General features: G+C 43.3%; 1 protein-coding gene across 5 annotated transcripts in view; it reads right to left on the bottom strand.

Moving 5' to 3' along the window:
• Positions 1–24,962, bottom strand: part of LRRC8D (leucine rich repeat containing 8 VRAC subunit D) — a 112,070-nt gene that overhangs the window by 81,824 nt on the left and 5,284 nt on the right. For 3 of the 5 annotated variants that reach the window (XM_082615686.1, XM_082615685.1, XM_082615687.1), the window contains exon 2: positions 8,342–8,484. The exons of the other annotated variants lie outside the window; for them this stretch is intronic. The gene's annotated coding sequence lies outside the window, so the exon portion shown is untranslated. The remainder of the gene's footprint in view (positions 1–8,341; positions 8,485–24,962) is intronic. 5 annotated transcript variants of the gene reach the window in all.

Here is a 24,962-nt window from a genome sequence, read left to right as displayed (position 1 = left end):
AGAGTCACCTTTCTCCTTCTTCCCTCTTACTCCCCTCCCACTTTCTACCAAATCAGCAAACAATTCTTTCTCCTAAGTGATTCTCAAATCCATCCTCTCCTTTCCTTTCCCGCCATCATCGCCTTAGGTCTGGTCCTCATTATTTCTACTTGGATTATTTCAACCGCCACTGGGCTTCTCCCTGCTTTCTTTTCACATACCTTAAGACAGTGACTTAAGCATTTATTTCACCCTCGATGATTCCACAATGCTGCCAGGAAAAAGTCCACACTTCCAGAAATAGCAATGTACGACCCTAGACAGGACTGGACCAAGAATCTGAACCAAAATGCACCTCCTGCTCTCCTCGCCTCTGCACCACGGCCCCTCTGGTCCAGGCCCACATACTTGGTGCCCCTCACCAGGCTCTGAACCTGGGCTGTTTCTTCTTCCTTTTTTTTTTTTTTTTTTCCTGTTCAGTCTAATAAGCCTATCCCTCCAATATTTAGCACTAAAGTCACCTCCGGCATGAATTCTTTCCTCACAAACAAGAAAGAACAAAGCACTCCCTCCTCTGTGCCCCACTCTCTATTATTATTTATTACAAGGTATTGCTGTAAAGTGTTCCACATTCTAAGTTCCAGTTAATGATTTGTGTCTATCTTCTAAGGTCAGGCACTGTGTCATACTCACATTGTATTTTCAGAATTTAGCACAACGACTGGTGTACAGCAGATAGGAGGAGGAGAGATAAGGGAACTAAGATTTAATAGTTTGGAACTCAGCAAATGTCTGCTGAATGAATGAAGTAGTATAGCTGTCAATTACATTAGAATAATTGAAGAAGGAGGAGCTGGTAAGACAGGTGCACCTGACAGCTGGTGAGGTGATCACAGAGGAACCTGAATGAGAAGTGGAAAATGTCCACACTGATGAAGTCCCCTCCTGAGGATGTGAGGTCGGTCAGGTCAGAGGCTGGGGCTGTTGTCATTAAACGCAGGTGAATAGCTCCTGTTTAAAGCACAATAGGAGAACAATTCCAACAGCCCAAGGACATTGGTCTTATAAGCAGGTTTTGGACTCTAGAACATTCTACATTATCATTTTATCAGACTTTATGCAAGCTTAGTACCTTTCAGTAGGTGGACTGCGTCCCTCTACTATATCCATAAAGCACCTTAAGAACGGCAGACAAAAAAGACATGTAAATGCCTGCTTCTCAAATAAAGCAACCTAGCATTTGGTGTGACATACACTGGAGACTGGAGAGAGAACGAGACCCCCGAGCTGGTAACAGAGTGAAACAAAGTAAAACTTGGAGAAAACCCGAGCTGAAACTGGCAGTGTTTTCCCAATAATAAGCAAACATCTATAATTAACAGGCTTTCAAGAGTATTCAGCCATATATTATGGCATCACACCTCATAAAACATTCATTCAAAAGCCATATCAGGAATGCATATCCCAGCTCTATGAGCATGCGCAGATCACTGAAGAAGAGAGGACTTTGAAGTGAAACACCCACTGCCCTACATAGATGACCAAGCATGAAAGGGAGCCGTGACTGCTAAAAAAAAAGAAATAATAATAAAATCGAGAAGAAAGTGTAATGTCAGGAAAGTTAGGGTTATGTTAAATTATGCTACTAAATAAATAATATTCCTGAAGGAGTAAACACATTTCTCGAAAACACATTTGCAGATGTAAAGGGCTAGCACATACAAATAAGGGCAAGACAGCCACCCAAAATGATCTCAAATAGTTTTGAACTTTTAAATTTGTATCAGTCATGATAAGAAGATCAAGTCATATAAGTGTACGGGTAAGATAAGGCATATTTCAAAGCCCTAGTAATTTAAAAAAGTGAATCAACGACCCAGGAACACACAAATAAGCCATCGGAACAAAACAGAGATCTCAGAAGGAGATCTGTATAAATGTACACTTATATGCTACAGGTGGCACCAAAAATCTATGGAGAAAGAGTGGATTATTTGGTAAATAGTGTTGAAGAAACTGGCTCACAAGATGAACAGTTTTTAAAAAATAAAAATGAAGGGGTAAGACAGGAATAAAGACACAGACCTACTAGAGGATAGACTTGAGGATATGGGGAGGGGGAAGGGTAAGCTGTGACAAAGTGAGAGAGTGGCATGGACATATATACACTACCAAATGTAAAATAGATAGCTAGTGGGAAGCAGCCAAATAGTACAGGGAGATCAGCTTGGTGCTTTGTGACCACCTAGAGGGGTGGGATAGGGAGGGTGGGAGAGAGGGAGACTCAAGAGGGAGGAGATATGGGAACATATGTATATACATAACTGATTCACTTTGTTATAAAGCAGAAACTAACACACCATTGTAAAGCAATTATACTCCAATAAAGATGTTTTAAAAAAAAAGAATTTACACCTTACATCTTAAACTTCGAATCGTTTAAAAACCCAAGAGTAAACCTATAAAGCTAAGAAAGTGAAGAGAGACTATAATATGAGCCTAGAATACGGAAGCATTTCTTAAATGACTCAAAATACACAGACCACAATAATGTTAAAAACTGGTGGGTTCAACTACATTAAAATTAAAGATTTTGTTGTTGTTGTTACTGAAAGGCACCACACACAAACTTACCAGACAAGTGACATACTGGGAGAAAGTATTCACCATATCCACAGCTAACAAGGCATTAACTTCTAGAATATACAAGGAACTCCACAAGAATTCTTTCAAGGAACTTCTTACAAGAAAAGGGGAAGAGACCCAATTCACAGAAAAGGGAAATTAAGTACGTGAAGAGACGCTCAACCTCACTTATAAATCAAAACAAGGCAAAATTCAACCATGAGCCACAATGAACATCTAATGGAGAGCAAAAATCAGGAAATTTGTTAATAAAAAAAAGAAATCATTGTGTAGAACTGGTGGAGATATAAAACTGATAACAATCTGTGCAGTTCCTCGTAAAATTAGTATGCTATGTCCTAAGATCCAGCAATATTGCTTGTGGCCAATACTGCCTCAAAAAACTCTTACCAACAGATTCAATACACTCATGAATATAAGTATACGTTCCTTGGGGGGGAAAAGAGCATACATACTGCATGGAAGCCAAAAATACTTATAAAAATGTTTACCCTTTCATGTCCCTATTCCTAAAGTCGGCATGTTCTGTATGATTTTAACTGAACCTTTGCTGAAAAGGTAGGTAAGACTAAACAAAATGTTCTCATTTCTCTTCACAGGTGAGGTTAAGGACAGAGAAAGAAGCAGATGTGATGACAGAAATGTTTTAGCCTGGGGACTGACAAACCTGGATCCGAGGCCAGGCCTCAGCTTGTCCATGTGACCTGGATAAATTACAATCTCCACTTGCTTCAGTTTCTTTACCTATAAAAGGGGGATATTACCCACCCTGCACAATACCAGGAAGATTACAGATAATCCATATAAAACATTCAATAAATAGAAAGTTGTTTTTTTTTTTAACCAGAAAAAAGAGCATCATGCACTAACCCTAACAGATTTTGGTGCCCTGCCTAATCTGCCTTAAACAGAACACCAAAACCTCAGCAATAGGCATGGAAATCAGAGAGACAGATTCAATATGAACGTGTATGTCAGCTTTTTCCGCTACAGAACAGGGTAAATAATCTCTCTCTTTCTATACACTTATTGAAAACTGTAAAGGTTAAGATTGGGAAGGCTCTTTTAGCTTCTACGAAATGAATATAAGGCTGCATGCAGACGGTGGCAGTTATGACAGTGGTGACCCTGGTGTTGGAGTCCTGACTTGACAAACATAAGGAAGCACTGTAGGCAGAATGTCGGGAGAATGCTCTTAGAAGAACTCCAGTTATCCGTGACTGAGTAACTACAGGACCTCAAAGCTGACCATGAAAACAATTAACCCAGAAACAAGATCAGATCCAAAGTCAGGACTTTACACATTACCTATTTAATGTACAACAAAGATGAAAAATTCCACTTGGGAATCTTTATAACCTGACGGCTAACATAATGTACATCACCATTTCTGCATTTTCAGCCTGGAGCAATTGTTTTACTTCAGTCCTGAGTCCCAACCTGTGGACTTCAGGATCCTGGCAGAAGTCGGTAGACTGAACCCCTGTCCCACTCATACATGTACTACTATTTTACAAATACGGGCAGATGCTGTGGTGATTCTTTATAATATATATCCAGTTAAGTGATATTAAATAGTGACTCTGTCACTAAATATTACCAATCATCAGAAATGAGAAGTAAAACTCTGAACAAGTCAAAATCTTTGAAATCTTTTAGTAGTAAATAAAAGTTTCCTGATTTTTGTAAGGGTTGAGAACCACTGCTTTAAAGTTCACAATTTCCAATTGAAGATAGTTTTTATTTTATAATAGACATGAAGGAAAAGAGAGAGGGTTTTGAAAAAATGAAAATCCTAATGCACATTTATCTCCATTCCTAGTCCTCTCTTGGCCATAAACTTTTCCTTGGCATTTAACATCAAAGCTAGCTAGTTACCCTTTCATTCTTAGTTCACAAGCCACTGCAACTGTTTAAAACAGACAGAAGTGGCAGTGCATTGTGTATTAAGAAAATATGCATATATCATTCCATTCCTTACTTATAAAAGAAAAGACCGGGGCTTCCCTGGTGGCGCAGTGGTTGAGAGTCTGCCTGCTGATGCAGGGGACACAGGTTCGAGCCCTGGGCTGGGAGGATCCCACATGCCGCGGAGCAGCTGGGCCCGTGAGCCACAACTACTGAGCCTGCGCGTCTGGAGCCTGTGCTCCGCAACGAGAGTCCGCGATAGTGAGAGGCCTGCGCACTGCGATGAAGGGTGGCCCCCGCTTGCCACAGCTGGAGAAAGCCCTCGCACAGAAACGAAGACCCAACACAGCAAAAATAAATAAATTAATAAACTCCTACCCACAACATCTTCTTTAAAAAAAAAAAAAGAAAAGAAAAGACCACTCAGGGGCTTCCCTGGTGGCGCAGTGGTTGAGAGTCCGCCTGCCGATGCAGGGGACACGGGTTCATGCCCTGGTCCAGGAGGATCCCACATGCCGCGAAGCGGCTGGGCCCGTGAGCCATGGCTGCTGGGCCTGCGCATCCGGAGCCTGTGCTCTGCAATGGGAGAGGCCACAACAGTGAGAGGCCCGCGTACCGGGAAAAAAAAAAAAAAAATCACTCATTTTATCTCCCTTTCCTCCCCACCCTCCCTCTCCCCCACCTTCTCCCCCTTCTCCTGATGCTTTGACACAATTCTACAAAGGGGAAGTTATAGATCACTACAGATACTTCAATTGTTGAAGACAAAATAAATATTTTATCCAGCATATCCCACTGAAAATATACTCTAAATTTTAATTTATGCTCTTCTCCGTGTAACATATAAATCCTAGCTAAAGAGAGCCTCAACGTTACATGTTCCAAAAATAAGAAAAATAAACTTATTTCCATCTGGGGAGTATTACAAAAATATTTAATATATAAAGTGTATATGGATTTGCCCATGTCTTTTATAATATAAGCTTTTCAGTAAGTTATCCTGAACTGGGGTGGGGAAGTTGGAGGGCCATGTACAGTGGTCATACAGTATGTAGGGTAGTGGAGTATGAAGAGAGCTATATACATCATTTACTAATTTTTTAATTTATTATTTCTTTTCTGGGATGTAAACTATGTCCTAGGGGTAAACCAGAAATGTTGTTTTTTACTCTAAGAAGTTAAAATATGCTAATCTGACCTTTCAAAAAGATACTGTTCATTAAGACCTGACATAAGATATCTGTAAATTAAAATATGCCATTAGAATGTTGGCAGCAGCAAACAAATCACAATGATGCAAACACAGCTAAATCTAGTCACTAACACAGAGGAAGTGTAATTTCAAACATGGAAAAAACAACAACAACAATAAAACCCCCTAAGCTCTGGGTAGAGAGGAATGGGAAAAGATCTGGAGATACAGGTGAAGTTAATCTCGAGCCAGTGTTTATCAGCTCTCTTTTAGAAAAGCAAGACCATCTGAATCAGCGTTGCCATCTCTTCCTTAAGCGGCCACTTCCCAGATTACAAGAGAGCCAAGCACTATAAAGCATAAGACTCTTGTTCAAGTCCCAGCATGTCCATTTACTAGTATGACCACCACTGACAAGTCATATTTTATCAGCCTCAGTTTCCTCGCTCCATCAAACAGAATAAATGAATCCTATTTCAGACTGTTAAACAGAGTAATAAGTTATACAGGAGATATAGAAAATGCGCAATGAGGATCTAAAGGCCATTTATTATGATTCCTGGGTTATTATTTAATTAGTATCAAATTCCACTAGGGTGGGGGTAAATCCTGTTCCTAAATAGGGGACAAGTTTGGGAGGTCACAAAGGCTGTTCTATTTTATCTTGAAACAGAATGACAGATGCTGAGGAAACTCCTCAGGAAAATTAATGAATCAGAGGGCTGGGAGTATACCTGGGTATAAAAATAGAGGCAAAATACTATGGTTGTACAGGTCTTTCAAGAGTCTCTCTTAATGACTTGTTTTCACTTTTAATCTCATTACGTATTTGGCAAGAAGAGGCAGAAACAGACTTCTCACAATTAAATTCAAATTTAAGAAGTCCACATCTATCTAGAAAAAGATAAAATTAATTGCTCAGCGCTCATAGTGTATCTTGGCTACTTAATGCTAACACAATTATGCCAATTACTGATAATATCACAATGCTCAAAGCACCTGCATTTTAAAAGAGATTAAAGTTCTGAAGGCTACTGGAATAATGGGATCTTATAATTTAAATTACCTCCATGCTGCTAATAAGAAAAAGAAAGGGAGGGAGGGGAAAGTACAAATGTACCAGGCTGAGTAACTACAAAAGATTTTCCTTTCAAACCAAAATTAATTATGTAGTAAATACTATTTCACTACAAAAAACATCAGCATTAAAGTGGTATAGTCAGCATAGGACATCACGAATTTAAATTCTGCAACCAACCCTGCTACCCGAGAAAGCTTGACCACCCAATAAGGTGAAGGGGCTAAGTGCACATAGTACTGTGATTTTGCACTTTCCCTCCCTGCTACAGAAAGAGGCCCTTCTTTGCAGAATCTCACCTTCCTCCCCTCTAGTCATTTGCATGGATCCCTTCTTCCAAAAGAAAGAGAAAGAAGATGCTACTGGCTTTAACTTCATGCAAACATTTAATTTGAGGCTACAATCTTCCCATCAAACTGCCTCTCACCTCCTCTCAACCATCACACCTCCTTTAGTGTCCCTCCTGAAGACTGGAGTTCAACCAGGTAGACAAATAATGGCGGGGAAACAAGACCGGGCTTTCACTGGGGGAAAAGTCCGTCTGATTTAGTCTGCAGAGAGAGGAGCTGCCAGGGAAATGAAGAAGCAAAAACTCTGCGCATAAAACCAACCTTTCCTCTAGCATTTTGTTCTCCACCTATGCACTTCTGAGATGGAGTAAGACGAGCCATGTGAAACTGTAACCTACCCAGTGAATTTGAGAAAAGTCGTTCTCAATTTTACTCTGATGAAAAATGGCATTTAATGAATAAAGATGTCAAGCTTCTACCTTTAAAAGGACCTCTGTCTCAGCAAGAGAGGCTGGCTAAGAATCCACAACTGGAATTAACAAGCCAGACATCAGACTAAACATCTCAGAACTAGCTGCCCCTCATTCCTGGTCACTACCTTTCCAGTGTGTGTCTGCATCACGAACTCCGTCAGTTCCTGACAGCCTGGCTCTTCCAAAATGGAAAGCAAAGAGCCTGGACTCCTCTGTTTCACCGGCTGAGGAGCTGGTGAGATTTCTTAGCCCGGACACCAAGCCTCTTGCTCCCCTTTCCACCTTACACATCACCCTCAACTCATCCTTTCTCCCCCAGGTCCCCACCCCTCCCACTCACATTACTCTTAATAACACCCAAGCCACCCATTTATGTAGATAACCCCTGGCCTGGCGAACAAAGTGAAGAACAAAGAGCCGCTACTTCAGGCGGCAGGAGGAGGAGAGGCGAGGGTGGAAAGGGCAGCTGAGGACTCGGGAAGCCTCCCGGGCACAAGCAGCCCAGCCACGAAAGCTCCCGCCTGGGGTGGGTGAGGAAGCGGGGCAGGTCCCGCGGGCGCCGCGTGCTGCCACGCGCCTTATCGCCGGGGTCCAACGCACCCGGGTAGCAGAGCCACAGAGTTTGGAGAGATCCTCCTGGAGAGAAAGCAGCCAGGGGGGGCGCAACCTAGAAAAGGCACGGCGAGTGAGGCTGCAGCGCGGGAGCTGCAGATCCGCTGAGTGACTGAGTGGCAGCCCAGCGCCCGGCCCGCGGGCTCGCAACCCAGCCCCGCACCTGGACCAGGCGGCCACCCTGCTCCCTCAGGGCGCTCTCCTCTCCGGGGACTGGCTTCCGGCGGGCTCCGCGAGCTGGAACCGGCGCGACTTCACTCTTCCATCCTGGGACCCGGCGGCACGTTACAGACAGCCGTGCACTTCCTGTTTGAAACACACAGGGGAGAGAAAGACCGAGAGATCCGAGTGCCGGCCAAGCGGAGGGAGGGACGCAGGCCGGCGGGGAGGGCGGACGAGGGGGCTGCGGGTTGCATAACCGCCGCCGCCCTCCTCGCACGGTCCGGGGCACCCGGCGCTCTCGCGGAGGTTGACCCGCCACCCCGGCGGCCCGCGAGGTGGCTGCCCGCGGCCCGGCCTCCCCCTGCCGGCGGCCTCGCCTGCGGCGCACTGGCAGCCCTTCCGTTTCCAACCCCCGCCTGGGTTTCCCCCTCCCCGCGCGGACCTAAGTCAACTACAAGCTGTCTGCCTGCCTCAGTGTTCCTCCTTTCCTCTCCTCTCCGCCCCCGGAAAAAAAAAAAAAAAAAAAATTGGCCGGAGGGGAAGGTATAAAGACAAGCTGAGCCTTTCCAGGGGAGAGGAAGCTGGATTTACGCACAATTTTAAACTTAGCCACATCCCAGTATATCCACTACAGCTCAGCTGCCGAAAGAGCTTCTGGATGGGAAATTACTTCTCTTGCGCCTGGCTGACTCAAAAGGGAGAGCGTTCATGCAGCAGCCACGAACTGCCAAAAAAATAAAATAAAATAAAATAGTATTCCGGGCTCCTAGGCTAGCTGTCTACTGGGATCCTTACCCGCACAGTGCCCTAATATTTACATATACCAATTCCACACAAAAGATCATCATATAGTGCATTCTTCCAGAAAACAATTAAGTATTTCTCTGGGCATATGAATCACAGAGCAGTCCCAAACTTCTGCGTTTATGTCCATTTTGTCACCCTCTGACTTGGGTGAACTTCAGGGTAGTGTTTAAAAGATAGTAAACAGGTGGTTTAAGAATCTGCCATAGGCAGAGTGTACCAGCTCTAGGAGTCCACTTATGCGTTCAGTGCCCAGTTTCTGGGCTTCCAGGTGTGGACAGCTTCACCGGTACCCTGCCTGCCCTTGAACACGAATCTGTCAGGTTGCAAGGCACCTACAGCACTGTCTCTGATAAACAGCTCCTTTTATCATCAAGGTGATAACTTAAATAAAAGTTATTCCTGTTTCAAAACTCAACATGGAGAACAGAATATAAAGGATGATTATTCTACATAAAAAGTTAAATTTTGACTGAAAGAAAGAAACTGATGGACATTAAGCTCCTGCTAAGCGTTAGCATCTCATTTTAATCTCCCTTTAGTCTTAGTATTTCCCAACAGATCTGCAAAAGTCCTATTCTCATATTCCCAATTGAGGAAGCAGGGTCAGAGAAGTTAAGTAACTGTCCTGATGTCTTAGCTAGAAAGTGGTCAAATGGAGAACTGAATAAGAGTTCTTTCCTAAGTGTAAAATCTGGGCCATTTCCTCTAAGCTCTGCTTATTCTCAAAACAACAGTGAATTCTCAGAGAAAAAATCAAGCCCATCGACCATCTGTGATCCATTCCTTCATCTCCAAATGGGCCTGCAATTCCATGCTATCACTCTGTTGAACTAGCTAGGCTCCTTACCCACCTGAATAATATGTACCTTGATTACTTGAGCAGAGGACACCGTGCTCTTTCCCATTATCTACCACTGGCTCTGTCAGCCTTTTCAGAATTACTCGGTGGCAAAAGTTCAAAAGGTTCTAGGATAGCCACTCATATGCCAAGGTACAAAGTCTATCCAGTTCAGAACCTAATCTGCTGACTAGTATCTGTTCCCTGAATTCTCTTCCAACTGGGCCCTTTTAAGAAGAAGGCAAACAAACAAACAAAAACCGCACCACACAAAACAAAACATGCATGGACTCCACTCTTAGTGAAACTTGAAATTCTCTCACTTTCCATTTCCTTCTCCTTTGGCACTTAGCTCACACTCACCTGTCAACAGCATGCTGCTATTAGCCTCCGGACAAGCCAAGAAACAGCATGTATTAAAAGGTGATTAAGAATCTTGGAATGGGGCTTCCCTGGTGGCGCAGTGGTTGAGCGTCCGCCTGCCGATGCAGGGGACACGGGTTCGTGCCCCGGTCTGGGAAGATCCCACATGCCGCGGAGCGGCTGGGCCCGTGAGCCATGGCCGCTGAGCCTGCGCGTCCGGAGCCTGTGCTCCGCAACGGGAGAGGCCACAACAGTGAGAGGCCCGCGTACCACAAAAAAAAAAAAAAAAAAAAAAAAGAATCTTGGCAATGATGAGACCCCAGATACTTGAGCGGAGAGTGAGGGAGAAAGTGAGTGCTTTTGTCTTGTCTCCTGATGAGCTGCGTCTCACTCGCCCTTCCCCACCACCTCACTCAGCAGCACAGACTCTGGAGCTGTAGGGCGTGCAGGTGAAGGGCAAGGACAGTTCAAGTGTGCCGGTAGGGGCTGGGCAGGGGCAGATGCACTCCCATCCTTCAGGTTCGCACAGTGGCATGCGGGCTTATTACTAAAAACCTCCTGAGGGATCTTAGCATGCTTTTAGGGTCCAGGTCTGCCTCTGCTGCCATCATTTTCCTTCTCTCAGTCCCTCGCTTACCCTGGACCTGTCCACTCTTCATTTCTTTTCACAAACCTAATGCTTCTTCCCAAAGCAGTGCCATTGCTTTCCCACAAAGTACCTGGTGGGAGGGAGGGAGGAAAGAGGGCATTTAACTCAGAACTTCTCTCAATTCTCTCATTAAAAAAAAAAAAAGTCAATAATCACCATGTTTTGGATACAATTCTATTTTAAAATACCTTTTGGTATCCCTGCCTTCATTTCTGTTACTCATAAATCCAAGAGCCTAAAAGGAAAACCTCTAAAGAAAAACGAAATTCTTGAGACAAAGCAAAGGAAACATGCTTAAATTAAGCTGTCTGGGTCCCAAAGTTCATAGTTTGGATAATACAACATCCTAAGATTGCATCCATCCCCGACAAGTATGTATCCTAACAACCACAAGACCAAAGCATCATATCGTACTTTCTCACAGCTCAGCTATTCTCCTGCCCCTTCTGTATTTCATGGAAAGTGTTTCTTCCTTGACACTGTTAGGCAGAAAAAAATATTAAAATAACAACCTCATAAAAAGAGAAACAAATGCTCCCAGGTAGGCACAAATGACTCCACAAAAAATAAAACTGATTTTGGAAGAATACTGGAGGTTAATTTTGCAAGTCTCCACTCCCTAAGTACCACGGTCCGTGGACCAAGACAGCAACAGTGTGAAAGCCATTTTAGAGGCTCCAAATTAAGTGACGAAAGATAGCTTTCCTGAGGACTAATGGGTGTGGAGGAAGAGACGATAAACTCATATCCCAAAACGATGCTCCTTATCTTTCTTCATCTTAAAAGAGAAAGACCTTACTTTGGTGATTAAAAATGTCTGCCACACGATTTCTCTGTGTGAGGATTCTTGGCCATTATTACAGCTGGATTTTCTGCAAACAAAAAAAGAAAAATGACAAGCCATCTGGTTACCTAAGAGACTGCCTCTCTGTAATAGCAGCCTTCACAGCGGCATCCCTGCCTCTGTCTTCACTTCTAGGGTAGCACATGCAACAGGCTTTTCTGTGAAGGAGGTCTCTGGCACTCACACTCATCTCCAGGCCTCTGCAAAACCTGGGCCGTGGCTTTCAAGGAAAATGTCTTCAGAGCCAACTGGCTGGCTTGATTGGCATTTACCCACGGACGGTTATTAGCCATTTTCAAGGAGCCAGAGTGTCATTTCCCATGGCAAAAATGTAGCAAGGGGATACAAATCACCTTTTTAAAAAAGTCTGCCTGCAAGATGGTTTAGGCTCCCTCCTAGGCACAAGAGTCTCCTGGTTTCAAGCAAGTTGAGAAGGAAAGCACTACTCAGAACACTTGCAGCATTACTTGGAAGACCCAGCTACACGTCAGAAACGCAGGCCTGGGTGGCTACAGGCGTGAGCTGGCATGTCCCTCAGCTCAGTGCTTCAAAGCACACACATCTTGAGCAGAATTAGTAACATTTACATAGGACCCACACATGCCCTGCCTCACTGGATTCTCAGAACTGCCTTTGCAAGGAGGTCTCATTACCACTGTGCTAGAAGCGGAGCTCATAGGTGTTTTTCTCAAAGCAGCAGGTGATGAAGCTAAAATTCACCCTGGGTCTGTTCTTCCTCTGAATTGAGAAGAAATGAGTAGGTGCATTTTGGCTGTGGATTTACTATTCTGTGCGACACATCTGTTACTCAGAAGAATCTCTCTCAACTATATCACGTGACTTCATCAACTTCCCAAGTTGTTTGAAAGAGTAAACTATAAACATCTATTTTCCAACGGGCCAACTGATTCTTAGCAATATGTCAATATAAATTAGGTTAAACATGATCTTAGGTTGCAGCTGAAAAGTATTTAATAAATAAGACAGATCCACAGGTCGATCAAACTGTGATGGACAAAATCTTTTTTTTTTTTTTTTTTTTTGGTCTGCATTGCGTCTTTGTTGCTGCGCGTGGGCTTTTCTCTAGTTGCGGTGAGCAGGGACTACTCTTCCTTGTGGTGAGCGGGCTTCTCACTGCCATGGCTTCTCTTGCTGTGGAGCATGGGCTCTAGGGTCCGTGGGCTTCAGCAGTTGTGGCGCCCCAGCTCAGTTGTGGCTCGCGGGCTCTAGAAAACAGGCTCAGTAGTTGTAGTACATGGACTTATAGTTGTTCCACAGCATGTAGGATCTTCCTAGACCAGGGCTCGAACCCGTGCCCCCTGCATTGGCAGGCAGATTCTTAACCACTGCACCACCAGGGAAGTCCCAATGGACAAAATCTTAAAACATTTTTTCCAAGTTTCCCCTCTCATTCTTCAGTTAGTATGCAAATATACACGTAAAGTGAGCCATGACAGCTGAGGTACTGTGATTCAGTGAGCATAAATATGAAAGATTAGCAGGAAACCATAGAGGCTTGACTAAATGCAAATACTTGTACATAAGTTAAGAGTATTCAAAACTGTTCCTGGCACAGACTGCTAACATGAACAGCCTTGGGTTATTTACTGACTGTTGATCATGATGTATATTGTGTAGACTAAACACTGTCCTATAAGACATTTTTCTTTGGAAGGCATGTTTTGTCTATTCATTGTCTGTAGTGGGGATTTCTGCCTCCTTATTAAAAAAAAAAATTTAAAAATTCTCTTTGGGCATCCGTTTAAAAATAATACATTAAAAACCCAACAACTTAAAATGATTTAACAGGTCCAATAAATATAATGTTTATTACTAAGAAAATAATGTTTTTAAAAAGATTTTTAAAATATATAAATATCTGTACAATTACACACTGGGAAGTAGCAATATAAGAGTTGATAGGGAATAAGTCATACTGTCTACTGAATATATCAATTCTCAACTACCTATTATAATGGAGTCTTCAAAAAGAAAAGCCATTTACAAATAATTTAAGGTGGCAAAGCTGGACAGTTTGATCTTCATCTCCTTTCCTTTGCCTGCACTGGAGTGACTAAGGCAAATAGCACGAAAGAGAAACAAAGTGCCTGGAAAATCCAGAAACATTATTATAAACTTTTGAAAGATTATTCATCAATTTTTAAACTAAACCTAGCTAAACAAATTCCAGCCACTTTACATGTATTGACTCAATTATTCCGGACAACTCTATGAAGCAAGAACTACCATTACTTCCATATTACAGACCAGGAAACAGACACAGAGCTATTAAGTAATTTGCCTAAAGTAATACTACTAGCAAATACCAGAACTTGGGCAGCCTGGCTGGCCACAGAATCTACTTTTAACCAACACATTTTAATACCAATGGGGTACCATTGGCTTGGGCTTGCTTTCTCCAGCATGAAAGTTCATGGGGAATAGTCCCATGCTAAGGCAGAAGGAGAGAAGTGAAAGGGTCAGAGGTTTTCCTTTCTACAGCAAGAATGTAACCACTGGTTGTACACGGTCAGGGATGCAGTGCCTGCTACATGTTGCTGAATAAATGAATATTTAAAAGAAAGGAAAAGACATCTGCCGAACAGCCAAATCAGGAAGAAGGGCTGCTTCCTTACCTTGACCAGAATCCTGGATTGCAAGGCTCCAGGATTGCCTGCCTCCAGCACAACTGAATTAGCAAGGGAAGAGAATGCCCTGAACTCCACGTGCTTTGATCTTGATGAAGCAACAGTGTCCCATACAATCAGGATGGTCAAATCAACTGAAACTTATGTGGCTACAAGAACCACACAGGAGTTAAGCAGGCTGGAAAGAAAAACACTGGATACATCTACCAGTGTGATGAAGAAAAGAACCACAAGGAACAGTATTCAATCTGTATTCAAAAGTAACTTAGAGGGCTTCCCTGGTGGCGCAGTGGTTGAGAGTCCGCCTGCCGATGCAGGGGACACGGGTTCGTGCCCCACTCCGGGAAGATCCCACATGCCGCGGCGCGGCTGGGCCCGTGAGCCATGACCGCTGAGCCTGTGCGTCCGGAGCCTGTGCTCCGCACGCAACGGGAGAGGCCACAGCAGTGAAAGGCCCGCGTACCGCAAAAAAAAAAAAAAAGTAACAGAAATTATTCACACTGTTATAATCAAATCTGCACAAACATTAATTTGGGAGGGGTGAAAAGGGCAAATGCGGGCAAGCCAATTGACTTAGTTAAATTAACAGAAAGGTGAGGAAAAACAAGAAGTTTGGTTTCATTTTTGTGCTCCCTTTAATTTTCGGGGAGGGGCTGAGGATGCCCATTGAGTAGTAACCACCTCTAGACCTGAAATGCCAAGACTGAACTAAAAGTAAAGTAAGCAATAGCAAACTGGATATGTTTAAGATTTTAGGACCTTCGGTCTGAACTTCAAAAAGCATGATCCTATTATTCCACACACCATCAGTAAAGTTCCACGGGAAATAATATTCCTTTCAACAAGAAGACTTTGTTAGCAAAACTCAAAGAAATGAAGGGGCTCAAAGGCTGAATTTAGAGGTCAGATGAAAAAGTCAGTGGTGTATGTATAATCTGGCCCCACTACAAACATGCTGCTCAGGCAGAAGGTCATGAGAATGGTTTGTAAACATACGGCAGGATAAAGAACAGCGGAGAAGGAAGAGAGAAGAGAGCAAAAACTTGGACTAACATTATTTTTTTAAGCATAAATTATAATTTCTAATTTTTTTTAATGTTGAGAAATTGCTTCTCCCTTGGTAGAACTGTTTGCTCTCCCAGCAAAATTTGTACTTTAAAAGTCAGTAGTTGATTCAGAACTCAAGAAACGAAAGTAGGAGAGGTCTGCAACATTTGGAAAAAAAAAATGGCCTAACTTCATGCTAGGTCCCAGGAAATGTACAAGTGAGCATCGTATCATTCAACTCCTAAGAGACTGAAGAGCTGAACTATTAGCTGTGTAGCCACCATGCCCCAGGCAGTGGACTCCACAGCTGATGAGAGATTGTCGATGAAGGGACATCACGAAGGAAATGCTACATGTTCCATTTCCTTCGAAATAAACGAACAAAAAAAGGGGGTGGGGCAGGGTAGGGGACTTAGCACAAAGGCATAAAGTTTAGAGCCATAGTGCATTCTATTGTGGATATGAATGGGAAAATTTATGTGAAAATGATGATGCTCTGAGATTATTTAATATCTATACGGAATAACAAGCAAACGATAAAACCTAAATAGATCTTCCCCAAGGTTTGATTACTGGCTGCCTCCTATGGTTTATAAATCATCCACACGATGGCAAACTCACAATTAGCCTCAGAATGTCTACAGGCCCTACTCCCTTATCTGACTGCACTCAGAATCACCTGCAGGCTTTTAAACAGAATGTCTGGGGAAGGGGGTGGGTGGGGGTTGATGGTGGGCATGGGGTGTTCCCAGAATCTGTATGTTTAAGAACTCCCAGGTGACCCTATGTTGCAGTCTGGTTGGGGAACCTTTGCTGCACACATTCTACTCCTTTCTAGACACTGCCACCAGAATCAGTCACATCAGAGACTAGAGTAAATGATTTCCCTTCTCAAGAACGTATAATGGAATAACCTTCAAAGGCAATGGAATGAAGTCTAAATTCCTTAGCAGGGCACTCGAGACCCTCTGTGATCTGTCCCAAACTACTTTTCGGCCCTCCTTCCCTCCCACATCCCTCACTCTGTCACAGCACCATTCCCCAAACACATCACACGCTTCTTTTATGTCTTTGGCACTTGCTGCCCCAATGTTCCCTCAGCGCTGCTCAAGTTATTTTTTTCTGTGAAACCTTCTCTGATCTTTCCAATCAAAATCAGTCTCTCCTTCCTCTGAACAAATGTTCAAAAAAATTAGCTCATGCAGGAATTACAGCATATACCACGTGCTGAGCTGAATTACACCAAACTGCATACGTGGTGGTCTCCCCCTGAAAGCAGGGGCATGTAACACACTCATTTTTCATACTGTGAATGAGAGACAGACCTAGGTTCAAAGTTTAGCTCTTCCAGTTACTTACTAGCACTGTAACCCTTGGTAGGTTATTTAAATACTATGAGCCTCAATTTTATAATCTTTGAAATGGGACACACAAAAAGTGAGTCCTACCTTCATGACTAATTTGAAGACATAACAGGGAAAGTGTTTGGCCCAATGCGGACCACCTAAAATGCACCAAAATGACAGCTGTTGTAAATATCATTTATCAATTTTTGTTTCCTATCCTACCAGAATGCATTGCAGACATAGTAAGAGTTCCAAAATTATTTGCCTCCACTCAAAAACAAAACAAAACCATTTGCTTTCAAAGTAATAAGCAGTGATTTCTTAAAGCCCTTTCTCCTTGCCCAATTTTGTTCTGTTATGAAGGGCATTTCATAATATTTCTATTGAGAAGTCATCTTTTAATTCCCTTTCTTTCCTTCAAAAATCAATGTACAAATTCTAACGAACAAGCCCTGACTGTCCCTCCTCCTCCAGCTTGGCTTTCTGCTTTGAACTACAGTAACTGCACTGCCCAGAGAATTGCCCGCTTCACCCTCACAACAAACAGCACTTTGTAGGCAAACTGGAGGCGAGCCCAAAGCAGGAGAGGGCACCAAGGAAAAGGAGCTTGGGCCAGAAACTGAGTGGACATCCACATTATCATCCACACTGTACCACAGGTAAGGAGAGAACAGGAAAGGAAAGAAGCTCAGATCAACGCAAACCTTCCCACCAACTCCCAAACAGCCAGCTCACCACTCACCCACGGGAAAGACTCCCGAGGCTCACAGAGCACACGCTGGTCCCCAGCTGTGCTGTATTTGACAGCCATTGCTGTCAATAAAATATCATCCTATGTAATAGCTTCTTATCCTCACCAAACCAATCCTATTGCCGTTATCACCCCACCCCCCTCCACCAATTACAGGGGATGAAACCCAAGTCGAGAAGTCCAAGGCCACACAGTCAGTAGCGAAGAAGAGTGCCAGGACTAAACTCAAGTCATCTAAGCTCCAAGTCCTTGGCCCTTCCCACTGTCTTTTATGAAGTGTGAAAAGCAATTTTTAAAACTTTCTCAGAAGCTCACCAAATCCACTAGTTGTAAAGGTAAAATAGCTTCTGTCCTCTTAAAAACAAATCTGGTGCCAAGAGTGAGGGGTGTCACAGCAAGGAGGCCCCACCTGCAGCCCTTAGAATGATCAGTTCGGTATCTTAGGACAGTGTTCCAGGAAGACCCTTTAGTTTCTGTTCCTAGACGGAAACTGTCTCCTGAAAATTCTGTTTGTTCATTTGGTTTGGGGAGGAGGTATCAGGGAAGGAGTATAATTTTCTTTTTAAAAAAATCAAAACCTGATCCTGAGTTTAAAGCTGAGGTGATATGGAAAGCAAAAGAAGTTTGTAAAGCCTATTTGCAATCCTTGTCTTGAGAAGAGTACAAGAGGCCATAACGCAGCCCTCAAAAGCACAGATTCTGAAGCCATGGCTTCCTAGGTTCCAGTCACAGCTCTGTCACTTCCAGCTCTGTGGCCTTGAGTCCCTTGGCTGCTCACAGAGATGGGGAAGTGCAGCCAGACAGGGCAACTGGGCCTTGTTGTTCTCTGCTACAAAATGGGCTGTTGTGAGGAACACATGAGCTAATACATATAAAGTGCTCCAAGGAGTGCCAGGCACGTGTAAGTACTACGCAAGTATTTCCTATTATTGTTTCCAGAATAGATTACTCTCTACGATTGTGTTCTTTTTCAAGTGTATTTTAGAAGGTTGAAGAAGACTTCTTGCACAATTTGTTAATCCATAATGCCCCAAACCAGCACAAAGATTATTTACAAGTTTCACTTCCTGATAGGATCTTCCAGGATTTCCATCTGTGGACTAGAGTCCCTGCAAGAACAAACAGTGGAATTCGAAGAATCTTCCTCCTTCCCAGCAACAGTGCAAGTAAATCTGCACCCATTCTCTCCATACTACAAAGGGGCTTCCACGCTGAGAAACTAAATAAAACAGAACAAAGAACTTATAGCATTGAACTAACTAACATAGGGGAACATCTGTAAAATTTACTTTATATTCTGAAAACAACCAAAGCGTTAAAAATTTAAAGTTACACCAGCTGAGAAAGACATGGTTCAGGTCACACAGGGACGACAATCCTAAGGACTGGGATAAAACCTGCTGATGAATCAAAAGGTTTATTTCCCAGAAAATGCTGGAATTCCAAGAACAATGTGCTATCCTTGGGATAAGAGAAAAATGGTTTTAAAAATCCCCTCTCAGGCTAAAAGTCTAGACTCAGCTAGTAACAGAGCTGCTAGAGTATCACCTCTCCTCTCCTTCGGAGAGGGCATATGTACCACAACAGATTAGACTTAAACAATGGAAGGATTTTCCCCAGAACAGCAGATAAAACGAAAGACAGGAGCACTAGAAGGAAGGGTCACAACACAGGTCTGGGGTCATGGCATGCCCGGGGGCACCCAGCCAGGAAGAGGGGCTAAAACTCAGCCTGCACTGACCTCCAAGCAGCGTGCCTGGCAGGGCAGGTGCAGCCCTGAGGCCACTAACTTCACACAAAGGGCCCATGGGGGCTACACCAGTGGCACTGAGCACACCAGCCCGCCACAAGCCAAACAAGCTGGAGTCCAGAGCCATCCGGGAGCGGCGGGGCTATCGTGCTCACCCCCTCAGACAATGCCGTGGTTTAGGGGGTGGGGGAAGAGTGCTGGTCTGTACCGTGGAAACGTTTTCAGCTTTCCTGGTTTACTTTGTGACGCCAGCTGTCCTGTCGTCGCCTCTTCCTTTCCTCACTCTATATTCTCCTGACCTAAATCCTTTCTTTGCCTTTTCACTCCAATTCTCCTTTTGAAGAAGCCACCACACAAGTTAACGTGCACACTAGGAACGGCAAAACAACAGCCCTCTGCCCACCCAGAGCTTCTGCGCTGTTTCTGAATATTTATCAGATCACAATGTTCCCTTCTCACGTAAGGACTCCTCTTTTATCTCCCTCTCCTCCCTATAACCCCCAAATCAATGTTAAGATATAACGGAGTAGGGCTTCCCTGGTGGCGCAGTGGTTGACAGTCCACCTGCCGATGCAGGGGACATGGGTTCGTGCCGCGGTCTGGGAAGATCCCACATGCCACGGAGCGGCTGGGCCCGTGAGCCATGGCCGCTGAGCCTGCGTGTCCGGAGCCTGTGCTCCGCAACGGGAGAGGCCACAACAGTGAGAGGCCCGCATACAGCAAAAAAAAAAAAAAAAAAAAAAAAAAGATATAACGGAGTATTCCTCTTCGCCTGTCTTCTGGGGTGGATGATCCTTCTTGCCCTCCAAGCGGCTCTGACCCTTTGTTCTCTACCACGGGGCCCACCTGCCTCCCAGCCCCCGTATCTTCTCCTACTCCTCTCCTACCTGCTGCATTCCCATACTCCGCGTATTTCTCTCTGAATCTGTCACTCCTCAGGCAGGACAACCACTTCAAATGTAACCACTCTGGATGTAGCAAACCAAATTTAAAGGGCAGAAATTGTTACCATTACAAGTATGGGGATTTTGGTTTGTTTTGTTCTGCTTTCTGTACGTGTGTGTGTGTGTGTGTGTGTTGTGTGTGTGTGTGTGTGTGTGGTACATAAAACGATGACATCAAGTTTTGCTTTGTTTCAACTTTTTAAAAGTGTAGTATGCTTTTATTTGAATCATATGCTTCCACTTACCTGGCCACTAAAGGGCTATCTATCTCTAAGGGCCTAAGCTCACAGGCTGTATCCAGCCCACAAAGCTATTTTGTTTGGTCTGCAGGAAGTTCTTTTTAAAACGTCGTGTTAGCCAATCTTTTAAAATCAGGAGATTTTTAAGTAATCCAGATTTCTGGCTTACAGTGAAAAAATCAGAAGATCTGTCAAGACTGGCCCACATTCCCATATGGCAACAGTTGGCTGCTGAATAGATCTGTTCAACAGCCCCCTTTTAGACAGGACCTGCAGTTTCTGGTTCAGCCCAGGTTCACCCCCCACTCCCTCCTGATCACCCTACCCTGAGGTTGAGTACCAGCTGTCATAAATTATCCCATGTGAGGCCCGCTTCAGGCAGTGTTTGGGATATGCCTGAGACCGCAGCTAGCATCTAACTAACTCTCTCTCTGGTTAGAGCAGAAATTACAGATGTAATTATAAAGTTTCTGTTTCGTACAGAGTTTTCCAGGTACAAATAATTCATAAAGAAAAGAACTTAGAACTAAACAAAAAGGAAAATGTCCCATATTAAAGAAATACTAGAAAAGAACTAAGTTAAAGAGAAAGCCTCTGCGTGTGTGTGCATGCATACATGCATGCGTGTGTGTGCTTGTGTGTAGAAAGGGGATTCATTTGTGCAAGCTGTGTAACACTGCAGACCACTTCCCAATTTGTACTTTGTTATTGGCTAAATGTTAATATGGAAAACTCTAACAGAGTGAATTCACTCCACTGAAATAATTATATTTGAGCATAATAAATCTATAAATAAAACAGACTACATATCACATAGATATATGGATATTTATCGATTCATCATCATTAACTCAGAGGATATAGGTAATGATTACTTGTCTTTAACTGCACATATTTGTGATAGCATTTATTCAGCAAACATTTGGACAAAACACCTTAACAAATATTAGCTACATCTTTATATATTTATGTACAGTAGTGTTGTAGGGTCAGATCTAATTAGGAGGAGGGCACTCAGTGCAAGTGGTATTCTATCACCAATATTGATGATAAAAGAGAATAGGGCTAGAGAATGCACCAAAACAAGTGATTTTAAATTACCCTCTCAATTCTAGAATCAACTTTCACTCAAGTGGTTTTACCGACAGGTTGACGTTTTCTAAAACCACTGTGCGCTGATGAGAACTCTGGCCTGGAAGCCTGCAGAGCTGGGTGCCCCTATAGCTCTCCTCAGCTGTGTACCCACACTTCAGATCTGGTCCATACATGAGGAGCATGAACTAGACAAGCTGTAAGGTCTCTTCACACATCAAAACTGGATTCTCTTTCTTTAAAAGAAATATTATTATAAAATGAATACAAAGAAATCTAAGATAAACGAGAGGAGTGCAGTACATTAAGAGAATGAGTTTTGAAATAAACAAAACTAGCTTCAAATTCCACCTCCACCACTTCTTTGTGATTTTTTTTTTTTTTGCAAATCACGTAACCTCTCAAGCCTCAGTTACCTCATCTCTAAAGTGGGATAAGTCCACGTTCCACTCAGGATTCTTTTGCAGATTAAATGAGAATGCATGTAAATTCCAGGGCATAGGTGTGGACAATCAGTAAATGCCTAATAAATGATTATTGTTATTAGCTATGGTATTCCATAAATCACCCAATTACTTCTTGACCAGTTAAGTTTAAAAAAAAAACTAGTTATATCTGATAATAAACTAATTTTAAAAGCTTATTCAGTAGGGTGCCATTGCAAGAATCATGGGGGTCATTTTCCAAAGAATTTTAGTATTCAAATATTTCTTAGAACTGTCTTGGGAATAAGAGAATTTGACAGATGGCACTTCATACTCAGTGTGATGGGCATGAATCTGTCCCGTCTCCACTGAGTGAGCTCTGCAGAGGCAGCTTCCTGGTGGTTGACACCCTTCAAAGAGAACGGCTGCCTTGCACTTCCTTCCTTCTCCCTGCTTTGTAGAATTCATTGCAGTACTGGTGATCTTTTGATGCTGAAATTTAGCAATGGGATTTATGGGTTGCTGCGGAAGTGAAACCTTCTCTGGCAAAGTTCCTATTACCAGCAAGCAGAGGAGGAAAGTAAAAGGTTTTTTAAGGAATTAAATGTTCATGGGACTTCCCTGGTGGCACAGTGGTTAAGAATCCTCTTGCCAATGCAGGGGGACACGGGTTTGAGTCCTGGTCCAGGAAGATCCCACATGCCGCAGAGCAACTAAGCCAGTGCGCCACAACTACTGGGCCTGCGCTCTAGAGCCCGTGAGCCACAACTACTGAGCCTGCGTGTCACAACTACTGAAGCCTGCGTGCCTAGAGGCCATGCTCCGCAACAGGAGAAGCCACCACAATGAGAAGCCCGCACACCGCAACGAAGACCCGACGCAGCCAAAAATAAATAAATAAATATTTTTAAAAAGTTCATAATAGAATCTAACATCGATATGTGTGATCCTTCCCCAGTAGCAGGTGTCAAGAGGAGGACATGGACATCCTGAACACCTCAGGGAAGTAGTAATTCCCAGACTTTTGATATCACAGACTAGTAAAATTTCAAAAGAAGACTTTTAAAAAACTACCAGGTTTTAGATGACCAAGAAATGACACCAAAAGCAAACCATCACCATCCTTTTATAAAAGAAAAAAAAAATTAACCCCTCAAAATAAGGGATCCCAAGATTTTAAAAAAAAATCCTTTAAATTGAACAAACTTAATACTAAAATTAAACATGAAAAGCCTGCTGCACTGTCTTTATTCTTATTTTTCCATAGGCTGGTGTAACTGTCACTATGGATCCACTCTGGAAACAACTGCTCATGAATGGACTGCAGGTTGATCCCCTCATGCCATCCAATCCAGGACACAGCATCTCATGGAGGCACCAAGAGCCACACAGTGGACATCTGCTGTCTTGGTCATCATCTTCCAAGGACACAGATGTATCCTTAAAGCTCCTTGTCTTAACTACCAATTGTGGGCCTGTCAGCCACAAATGTTTCAAAACTTTCTGAAGGTTTCTCCAGTCAATACCAGCCTTTCTGCACAACTATACAAGGTGGTGGTTCTCAGTCTCGGCTGCACACCAGAATCACTTGGGAGTGAAGAGGGCTCTTTTCAAAATGAAACTCCACTCCCAGAAACTCTGGCTAAATAGGTATGGGGAAAGGTCTGCGCTCGTGCAACTTTAAAACCTTCGCCAGGCTGATTCTAAGGCCAGCCAGGGCTAAGAAAAACTGGTACCCCATTTTTTTTTGCATTTATCCTGAATTTATATCTTATAAAGCTTTAAGGAATGCACCTCTTCATGCATTCCTTCAGGTGTCAAATACCAATGCAGGGCCTGCCATGTGTGGGGCACTAGGAAATCAGTGGAGCACAAGACAGATACATCCCTGCCTTCACCACACTGACAGAGTACTGGAGCAGTGAGACAAGGAAGCAGGCAATTGAAACAGTACATTCAGGTTTGCTAGGATTAGGGAAACAACCCAGGTTTCCTCTGTCCCTAATCTAGTGGTTTCATGGGCTTCAGAGACATCTCCTCCCAGCTGTCTTCTTCCAGATACTAGAAACTCTAATATTTACATCAGAAAAGCAGATGGGCAAGGCTCTGTCCTCATGGAGCTTCCATTCTGGCAGGACTGTCTACCCTTTCTAGGTACCATTACATTGCTCACTCCAGCTCTGGTGTCCTACCTAAAGTCAGGTGCCTGTGCTTTGAACAAAGCACAGTAGAAACTCAATTAAGACTGTGTTTTCTGTTTTGTTGCCAAAATCTTTTGATGAAGCTTAGTATTTCCTGTCCTTTTTAATCTGCAACAACAAGCTGGGACAACACTGTGCAAGTATTTTCAAAGCCCTTTCCTGGATTTTCCCACCAAAACATCATCCTATGACAGCTCCATAATTCCCTCCTTAATGTCTGACTTCACATTTGCCCACAAAGAAACTCACCTGCAAATCTTCTGATGACTAACATATCCTAGTACAGTTTCCCTGTAGTAAATCCCCACTGGCTAGCTATTTCATAATTCAGAAGAGCTTACTGTCATCTGCAAACCTAGAAATCCCACTGGGTACTCCTTCTTTTGGATCAATTATGTAAGTAAGACCTAAGGGACCCCACTGTTTACACACCTCCAAGCAGAGATGTCTTTAGCCTTAGACTTAACTTGTGGTCTTTAAGGTAGGTGGATTCTAATGCCTGCTCTCTCACTACATCAGCTCCATGGGCCTCAATTTCCTCATCTATCTAATTCAAACGTTGATCACTCCCATCTGTAAAATTCTCTCCTCCTACTCAAAAATGATACACTGAATCCTCAATCCCAAGGTGACTTCAACTTTGATACAGCCTTTGAAAGTGTAAAAGGACAGTCTCCA

Source organism: Mesoplodon mirus (genome assembly GCF_964341445.2).
Source record: "Mesoplodon mirus genome assembly, chromosome: 3".
NCBI lineage: Eukaryota > Metazoa > Chordata > Mammalia > Artiodactyla > Ziphiidae > Mesoplodon > Mesoplodon mirus.
Note: the sequence above shows the minus strand (reverse complement) of the source record. Positions and strands in the feature narration are given on the sequence as shown.